General features: G+C 50.3%; 1 protein-coding gene across 3 annotated transcripts in view; it reads right to left on the reverse strand.

The window, feature by feature from the left end:
- The window catches only part of DAG1 (dystroglycan 1), a 75,575-nt gene extending 67,037 nt beyond the window's left edge, over nt 1–8,538 (reverse strand). The window contains exons 1-2 of one of the 3 annotated variants that reach the window (XM_010369690.2): nt 8,230–8,511; nt 2,785–2,836 (exon numbers count right to left, since the gene is read on the reverse strand). The gene's annotated coding sequence lies outside the window, so the exon portion shown is untranslated. Of the gene's footprint in view, nt 1–2,784; nt 2,837–8,229 lie in introns of all 3 variants that reach the window. The other 2 variants (XM_010369681.2, XM_030941476.1) reach the window with 2 other exon arrangements.
- Nucleotides 8,539–10,144: the final 1,606 nt, after the last annotated feature.

Genomic DNA, 10,144 nt, shown 5'->3' on the forward strand with positions numbered 1-10,144 from the left:
CAAGAGAGACTCTGTCTCAAAAAAAAAAAAAAAAAAAATTTATACTCAACCTTGGTAAAAACATTGCCAAGGGCCATCTTTGGAGGAGACCCAGGAATCGGGGGAATCACAAATGCCTCTGGAAAGGCGAACCACAGGCTAAGGGGATAGATGGAAAGAAGGTTTCTTTCCCTCCTTTGTATAATCCTTTTGAACTTTTAATTAAGTTTGTACTATGTGTTGTATTCCCTATTTACAGAAAAAATAAAACGGGATGGGGGCTGGGCGCAGTGCCTCACACCTGTAATCCCAGCACTTTGGGAGGCCAAGGTGGGAGGACCACGAGGTCAGGAGATCAGCCTGGCTAACACAGCGAAACCCCATCTCTACTGAAAACACAAAAACTTAGCCCGGCCGGGCGCAGTGGCTCAAGCCTGTAATCCCAGCACTTTGGGAGGCCGAGACGGGCGGATCACGAGGTCAGGAGATGGAGACCATCCTGGCTAACACGGTGAAACCCCGTCTCTACTAAAAAAAAATATACAAAAAATTAGCCGGGCGAGATGGCGGGCGCCTGTAGTCCCAGCTACTCGGGAGGCTGAGGCAAGAGAATGGCGTAAACCCGGGAGGCGGAGCTTGCAGTGAGCTGAGATCCGGCCACTGCACTCCAGCCTGGGCGACAGAGCGACACTGCCGTCTCAAAAAAAAAAAAAAAAAAACTTAGCTCAGCGTGGTGGCGGGCACCTGTAATCCCAGCTACTCAAACAGGCTGATGCAGGAGAATCGCTTGAACCCAGGAGGCAGAGGTTGCAATGAGCTGAGATTACGCCACTGCACTCCAGCCTAGGCAACAGTGCGAGATTCCATTTCAAAAAAAAAAAAAGGGAAGGGGAACAAGGGATTTTTCCTTTTTCTTTTTTTTTTTCTTTTTGAGCCAGGGTCTCACTTTGTCACCGATGCTGGAGTGCAGTGGCATGATTTGCTGTGACAAAAGCTCACTGCAGCCTCAAACTCCTAGGTTAAGGCCCAGTGGCTCACATCTGTAATCCAGCAGTTTGAGGCTGAGGTAGGTGGATCGCTTAAGCTCAGCAGTTCCGGATCAGCCTGGGCAACATGGCAAAATCCTGTCTCTACAAAAAATTTTAAAAAATAATAAAAATAAAAATAAAAACTCTTGGGCTCAAAAGATCCCCCCACCTCAGCTTCCCAAGTAGCTAGGACTACAGGCGTGTGCCACCACACTCAACTAATTTTAATTTTATTTTTTGTAGAGACAGGGTCTCTCTTTGTTGCCCAAGTTGGTCTCAAACTCCTGACTTCAAGTAATCCTCCCACCTTGGCCTCCCAAAGTGCTGGGATTATAGGCATGAGATCGGCCTCCTTTTCTTTTTTCTTTCCACTTTTTTTTTTTTTTGAGACAGAGTCTCACTCCATCGCCCAGGATGGAGCGCAGCACCACAATCTTGGCTCACTGCAACCTCTGCCTCCCAGATTCAAGATTCAAGCAATTCTCCTGCCTCAGCCTCCCAAGTAGCTGGGATTACAGGTGCACACTACCACACCTGGCTACTTTTTGTATTTTTAGTAGAGACAGGGTTTTACCACGTTGGCCAGGCTGGTCTCGAACTCCTGACCTCAAATGATGTACCCGCCTCGGCCTCCCAAAGTGCTGGGAGTACAGGTGTGAGCCACTGCGCTCAGCCCTTTTCTTTCCACTTTTTTTTTGAGATGGTGTTTCACTCTTGTTGCCCAGGCTGTAGTGGGATGGTAGGATCTCGGCTCACTGCAACCTCCACCTGCCATGTTCAAGAGGCTCTCCTTTCTCAGCCTCCCAAGTAGCTGGGATTACAGGTACCTGTCACCACGCCCAGCTAATTTTTGTATTTTTAGTAGAGACAGGGTTTCACCGTGTTGGCCAGGCTGGTCTAAAACTCCTGACCTCAGTTGATCCGTGCACATCTGCCTCCCAAAGTGCTGGGATTATAGGCATGAGCCACCGCACCCGGCCTCTTTCCACTTTTATCTTCCACACTACTTAAATATATGTATTATATATTTTATAATTATATATATTATAGAGCGTTTCCACCGCTATTAATGTTTTAAAATTCTAAGGTGCCGTGGCTCATGTCTATTAATCCCAGCACTTTGAGAGGCTGAGGTGGGAGGATCGTTTGAGCCCAGGGGTTTGAGATCAGCCTGGACAATAAAGTGAGATCCCATCTCCACAAAAAGTTAAAAAAATTAGCCGGGCATGGTGACACGCCCCCGTAGTCCCAGCTACTTGAGAGGCCAAGGTGGGAGGATAGCTTGAGCCTAGGAAGTCAAGGTCTGCAGTGAGCTGTAATCATGCCACTGGACTCCAGCATGGGTGACAGACGGAGATCCTGTCTCAAAAACAAATAAATAAGCTGGGCACAGTGTCTCATGCCTGTAATCCCAGCACTCTGGGAGGCCAAGGCGGGCGGATCACCTGAGGTCAGCAGTTCAAAACCAGCCTGACCAACATGGAGAAACCCCATCTCTACTAAAAATACAAAATTAGTTGGGTGTGATGGCGCATGCCTGTAATCCCAGCTACTTGGGAGGCTGAGGCAGGAGAATTGCTTGAACCCAGGAGGCAGAGGATGCAGTGAGACAAGATCACGCCACTGCACTCCAGCCTGGGCAACAGAGCGAGACTCTGTCTCAAAAAAACAAATAAATATAAATAAATATAATTCTGTGGTTATCATTTTGGCCAGTATGTGATTATCCCTCAACTTTCTTTTGCAGAAATGTCTCTTTTCAAGTACCTTACCTCACCTTCTAGTGCTAGGCTGCTTTAAAAGCCTTATCTTCCTGGAGAGCAGAGGCCCTGCAGGAAAAGGAGGAAACAATATTGGTGAATGCCCACAACTGAAATAGAATTATACCACACCGACCAACTCCAGAGGAAGTGGGGAATGTCACTGAGTCTCCTGCCCACACCACCAATTAGTCACCCTTCTTTGTCAAAGGTCACAGTAACAAAATGAAACATTTTCTGTACAGTCAATCCAGAAACAAAAATTATACATAATAAAATTAATTTCAGTGTATTTTAGACAGCGGTTTTTTTTTTAAACGATTAGCTCAAAAAGGTATAACTAAGAAGCAAAACCTCAACACTGCAAAACCTCAAACTTGGCTCACTGCAACCTCCACCTGCTGGGTTCAGGCTATTTTCTTGCCTCAGCCTACCAAGCAGCTGGGATTACAGGTGCGCTGCCACCACGCCCAGCTAATTTTTGTATTTTTTAGTAGAGAAGGGGTTTCACCATGTCGGACAGGTTGGTCTCGAACTCCTGAGCTCCCAAAGTGCTGGGATTACAGGTGTGAGCCACTGCACCAGGCCCAAAACCTCAACACCATTAACTGTATCTCATGACAAGCAAGATAAAGACATTTGGTTATAAAAGTAATTTTTTAAATATGCAGCTGATTGTTCCCAGTAGAATCCTGCTTTTAAAACATAAATATAAATTAAGTCAACATACTGCTAAAGTATGTTCAGATTTAATCACTCCAACACAGAACACAGACCAGCTTCACCAACTTTGACACCCTCGGTTTATGATCTTCTACTAATGCATCTCATCCACCTTTCTACCCTAGATTCTCCGTAAAACTAAGAAAATGCTCAGCTATGGCTAGGCGCAGTGGCTCACACCTGTAATCCCAGCACTTTGGGAGGCCGAGGTGGGCAGATCATGAGGTCAGGAGATCAAGACCATCCTAACATGGTGAAACCCCATCTCTACTAAATACACACACAAAAAAATTAGCCAGGCATGGTGGTGGGCGCCTGTAGTCCCAGCTACTCAGGAGCCTGAAGCAGGAGAATGGTATGAACCGGGAGGCAGAGCTTGCAGTGAGCCGAGACTGCACCACTGCACTCCAGCCTGGGTGACTGAGCGAGACTCTGTCTCAAAAAAAAAAAAAAAGGAGAAAAAAAAAATGCTTAGCTATCAAACCTAAAAAATTGGAAGATAGAGAACCCTATTCATTAAGGCTAAATTAAGCCTTCTGGCTGGTATAATTTTGTAAGCTACTCTAAATTCCTATATATAGAAATTGCTGGCTGGGTGAGGTGGCTCACGCCTGTAATCCCAACACTTTGGGAGGCTGAGGCAGGCAGATCACAAAGTCAAGAGTTCAAGACCAGCCTGACCAACATGGTAAAACTCCGCCTCTACTAAAAATACAAAAATTAGCTGGGTGTGGTGGCACATGTCTGTAATCCTAGCTACTTGGGAGGCTGAAGCAGGAGAATCGCTTGAACCCGGGAGGTGGAGGTTGCAGTGAGCCAAGATTGCGCCACTGTACTCCAGCCTGGGCGAAAGAGCGAGACTCCATCTCAAAAAAAAAAAAGGTAGCTGGCTGGGCAAGGTGGCTCACGCCTGTAATCCCAGCACTTTGGAAGGCCGAGGTAGGCAGATCACCTGAGGTTGGGAGTTTGAGACCAGCTTGACCAACATGGAGAAAGAAACCCTATCTCTACTAAAAATACAAAATTAACCAGGCGTGGTGATGCATGTCTGTAATCCCAGCTACTCGGGAGGCTGAGGCAGGAGAATCGCTTGAACGTGGGAGGCGGAGGTTGCGGTGAACCAATATCGCACCATTGCATGCCAATCTGGGCAACAAGAGCGAAACTCCATCCTAAAAAAAAAAAGAAAAGCCAGACGCGGTGGCTCACGCGTTTAATACCAGCACTTTGGGAGGCCGAGGCGGGTAGATCACAAGGTCAGGAGATTAAGACCATCTTGGTTAACACGGTGAAACCCCGCCGGTACTAAAAATATAAAAAAATTGGGCGTTGTGGCGGGCGCCTGCAGTCCCAGCTACTCGGGAGGTTGAGGCAGGAAAATGGCATGAACCCAGGAGGCGGAGCTTACAGTGAGCTGAGATGGCACCACTGCACTCCATCCAGCCTGGGCGACGGAGCGAGACTCTCCGTCTCGAAAAAAAAAAAAAATTAAATAAATAAATAAATAAAAAGGCCCGGCATGGTGGCTCACGCTTGTAATCACAGCACTTTCGGAGGCTGAGGAAGGTAGATCACTTGAGCTCAGAAGTTCAACCCCATCTCTACAAAAAATACAAAAATTGGGGCGGGGAGCAATGGCTCATGCCTGTAATCCTAGCATTTTGGGAGGCCGAGGAGAGTGGATCACCTGAGGTCAAGAGTTTGAAACCAGCCTGGCCAACATGGCGAAACCCCCTCTCTACTAAAAATACAAAAATTAGTCAGGCCTGGTGGTATATGCCTGTAATCCCAGCTACTTGGGAGGCTGAGGCAGGAGAATCACTTGAACCCAGGGGGCAGAGGTTGCAGTGAGCTGAGATCACACCACTGTACTCCAGCCTGGACAACAGAGCAAGACTCCATATCAAAAAAGAAGAAAGAAAAAAAGAAAAGAAATCAAGTACGCTCTCATCTGCCTCCACAAGGATGAACACACATTGACTCTCATGGGTTAAGATGCCTGCTATGCCCAAGAGGAAATGCAATACCCCAGGTTCAAGTAGGAGATAAAGTTGGGTTTTTTTAAATTTTTATTTCTTGAGACTGAGTTTCGCTCTCGTCACTCAGGCTTTCGGCTCACTGCAACCTCCGCCTGCCGGGTTCAAGCGATTCTCCTGTCTCAGCCTCCCAAGTAGCTGCGATTACAGGAGTCCGCCACCATGCCTGGCTAATTTTTATATTTTTTAGTAGAGATGGGGTTTCACCATGTTGGCCAGGCTGGTCCTGAACGCCTTACCTCAGGTAATCCACCTGCCTCGGACTCCCAAAGTGCTGGGATTACAGGCATGAGCCACCACGCCCGGTCTGGAGATAAAGTTTTCTGCTTTTTTTTTTTTTTTGAGACAAGGAGTCTTGCTCTGTCACCCAGGCCGGAGTGCAGCGGCGCAATCTCAGCTCGCTGCAAGTTCCGCCTCCCGGGTTCACGCCACTCTCAGGCTCAGCCTCCCGAGTAGCTGGGACTACAGGCGCCCACCATCACACCCGGCTAATTTTTTGTATTTTTAGTAGAGACGGGGTTTCACTGTGTCAGCCAGGATAGTCTCCTGACCTTGTGATCCGCCCACCTCGGCCTCCCAGAGTGCTGGGATTACAGGCGTGAGCCACCGTACCCAGTTAAAACTAATTAAAAACTAATTAAGTTTTTAATGATCAAATGCCAGGCCTCCTTTCCCATGAATCGACTGCAGTCTAAGTGGTCCCTCCAAATCCCACCATCCTCAACAGTAACCAGACACAAGCAACTCTGTGGGCCACTACACCAGGTAGTCAAGAAGGAATTTAAATCCTTGGTTATGCTTGGTCTTCTGGCCCAGGCATTCCAGAAAGTACCTCCTCCCCCATCATGGCAGGACATCCCCTCTGTACTATCTTTTCAGTCTCTCTTTTCTGATGGCCCCTTCTCCCTCCCCATCTCTCCTCTGATGGCTGACTTAACTGCCAGAGGTCCTGGCCCCCTCCCTCTCCCTGACACTCCACCAGCAATATCTTTCTAAACACAGGTCTGGGTCACACCACTCTACTAATTAAAAGGCTCCCCAGACTCCTGCACCCCGCATACAAAGTTGGAACTCCTGTAAACAAGGCAGGCCTAGAGCTCCCACCTGCCAAGCTGGAGGACTCCCAAGCACTATTTTAGGTGCTCATGTACATGTGGCTCCCTGTGTCCAGGCCTTGATGTCCCCCACTAATTCCTGCTGGCCCTGAAAGCCACAGCTCAGGAATTCCCTCTCCACTCAGGCCACTATGCGAGCACGCTTAGTGGGCAGACACTATGAATCATGGGTTTCCCCGGTCCCCACTGCCCCCTAAACTGAATTCCTTAAGGGCAGAAGCAGACTCTTTTACATGGGTCCCTAGGATCTACCACAGAATTTGGCAGGTAGTGAATCAAAATACTTGTTAAAATGAATAAATGCTTTTGCCAAATCAATTTTTAAGAACAGTGACGATTTGCACTGTGCTTCTTTTACCAAAAGCACATATCAACACAAGTTTTTATATCCCATAGGATCTTTACATGATGGATCCAACTCCCTACTGAAACTGATTTCTCCAAAATACGGCTCCTCAGCCTCTTTGAAGCACACAGTTCTTAGTTCACAGCTAAAAAAAAACGCACAAAAGTTCAATTAAACTTCTCCATACTCAAACTATGGATTTTTATGCCTCCAAAATGTAGTAAGGTGAAATTCTTTTTTAGAACAGGAACATTCCAAAATGTCTCTGAATACCAAGCATAGAACCAGGTAAAATTACAATACTCGATCTAGACCAGACTTTCCAAAACACCTGAAAGCACATCCAATTCTTTATCTGGAATTATGTCCTATAAACACCACCCTCCCTTCACGAAGTCTGGCTCCTATGCCAGGAGTCACCTCTACTCGCTTATTTAGGGAAGCAGCAGGATGGAATCTTAAGTTAGAACTCTGCGCTACGAAGGTGCTGTCCCAGGCTCTTGCCCCAACCAGTCAAAACTTCATCGTCACCATTAAAACTAATTCTGAAGTAACTCGATTTACAAAAATAAGAACTTTTCAAGTTATAGAGATTAAAGGATGCATTTTAAGTTACCAGTTGAGTCTGTAGGAAATTAACTTGGAATTTATGGCAAAAAGATTCCAAGCTGAGATGACATTTGCTACGGAGACACTATCCAAATACACTCGCAGGTGAACCTGGTCTGCCAAATACAAAATGAAAAGGTAGTAAGTAAGTAGGCTTCCAAAGGAGCTCAAGTAAGGATGAGGGAACCCACCAAGGCTCTGAGCAGCTCTGACCGAGCAGTGCCGGCAGCGGTGCCCTTCCCTGCCTCTGGCGGGGCTCGACGCCCACAGTCGGAATCCGGCCCAACTGGGCCACAACCCCTACTGGAAGCCCGGGAGGCGGCCCGCAGGAGGCTCACGACCGCGGCCAAAGCGCAGGCTCCGCGTTCCCGGGAGCGCGGTCCGAGCTAAGGCCTGGCCCATCGCCGCGGCGCGCGGCCCGGGCCTCGCAGCCGAACGCTCCGAGCCTTTGCCTGCGGGACAGAGAGCAAAGGGGCGGCTCCGCCTCCTCACCCACAAGGACGTCCGCGGCCGTGTCCCCGCCCCGGGCCGAACAGCGAGCAGCAGCAGGTGTTCCGCGGAAGGCTCAGCCAGCAGCAGGGATGGGGGACCAAGCAGTCAAGCACAGCGGTTTGGGGCGGGCGGTGCACTCACCCAGCGCCGGCGGGAGGACCGCGGCAGGTGTTCGCTCCTCCCGGCCCCAGGACGCCGCCACCGCCGCTCCCCGGGGACTCGGCGCGAAGCTGCCGCCTCTGCCGCCGCCGCCGCCTCCAAGCCTAAGGAGCGAGAGCGCCGCGCCGCGCCGCAGCCTCCGCGCGAGCACGTACCGGGCGGTGAGAGGGCGCTGAGCGCGAGGGCGGGGCGCACGGCCGGAGCCTAGCAACCGCCTGACACGCGAGTGTTGCAGCCAATCCAGCGGCCAGCTCCGCGCACCGCCCGCTTCTGCCTGCGTCGGCGGCGCCGCAGCGCGCCGCACCCGCGCGCAAGCCCCGCCCCGGCCCTCACCTCTCTGCTCATTGGCTAACCACGCCCCCACCCTAAAAGTCACGCCCCATCATGGAAGCCTCGCCCCCACGGCCCGGCAAGCCCGTCCCAGGACACACCCCGGCGGCCAGTCCGGGTGGTCCGGAGCCTTCAAGACTAGGATTATGGGGGAGGGGCGCCCCGCCCAACATCAGGCCTTTGGTCCTCTAAGACTAGTCAGGAGATAGTTAGGACTGCGAACTGGCCCGACAACTGGCCACCCGTCGACTGCGTTCAGCCCTCCTAATTTCCTTCGAATGCAAATCAAGGGGTATTTCTAAGCCATGAGAACAATCAGGAAGCGTTCTCTCAGTTCTCTCATTTGCAAAAGATGAAAGCCTTGCTGCCCGACCCTTACACGGATGGGAGACTGAGGCCAGGGACGGGAGGAGCGGGAAGCTAGCTCACCTCCTAAAGCCTCGCCCACAGCAGGCTAGGGAGTCGGAAAGCGCCTCAGGCCTAACCCTCGTCCCCTCCCCCTGCCTGGAACGCTGGAATCCGACGCCTGCTCTCCTGCCCAAAATAGCTCTAACCCGCAGGCGCTGGTCACTCACTCTTAGTGGCCGGCATTCTTTGGGTGGAGGAAGAAATAAGAGACGGGGGTTGCTGCCTGGAACATTCAAGGGGAGGGTCCTAAAGTAGCTTTCGCTCTCCCCAGGACTTACCTGCAGCCCCCCGCCCCCCAAACCCCAGACTTTACAGTTACTGAACCTGACAGTTACCGGATGGGTCTGGGAATGAGACCTGTGGTGGGCTCTGCTTCTTCTCATCCCCACACCATGGGCAGGATGGGTCCATTACCTCCTTGGCCTGTGGCCAGCCTGGAATTCCAGGCCTGCACTCTTGGCAGCAAGCACATACTGAACGCAGAACTGGCTGCCACTAGCCATGGGTTCCTCTCTGGATCCCAGAGAGCTCTGGGGCTCCCTTGCTTTCGCTCCCTCCTCAGGAGTGTCTGGAAGAAGTAAGTTACAGAGAGAAGAAAGGAATGCCCCATCTCCCAAAAACATACCTTTTTGCAATTCTCTATACTTCAGTGTCTAGGCTCCAAACTTCATTCAGAGACAAGAAAAGGAAGGGGCTAGGTGCTGTGCTCCCGCCTGTAGTCCCAGCACTATGGGAGGCCGAGGCAGGTGAATGGATAGCTTATGCTCAGGAGTTCAAGACCAGCCTGGGCAACGTGGCGAAACTCCACCTCTACAAAAAATACAAAAAAAAAAAGAAAAAGAAAAAGGAATTTGACCAGCCGCGGTGGCTCACACCTGTAATGCCAGCACTTTGGGAGGCCAAGGCGGGTGGATCACCTGAGGTCAGGAGTTTGAAACAAGCCTGACCAACAAGGTGAAACTCCGTCCCTGTCTCTACTAAAAATACAAAAATTAGCCAGGCATAGTGGCAGACGCCTGTAGTCCCAGCTACTCAGGAGGCTGAGACAGGCGAATCACTTAAACCGGGAGGCAGACGTTGCAGTGAGCTGAGATCTTGCCACTGAACTTCACCTGGGCAACAGAGCAAGCCTCTGTCTCAAAAAATTAAAATTAAAAAT

Source organism: Rhinopithecus roxellana, chromosome 1, assembly GCF_007565055.1.
Source record: "Rhinopithecus roxellana isolate Shanxi Qingling chromosome 1, ASM756505v1, whole genome shotgun sequence".
NCBI classification, from domain to species: Eukaryota; Metazoa; Chordata; class Mammalia; order Primates; family Cercopithecidae; genus Rhinopithecus; species Rhinopithecus roxellana.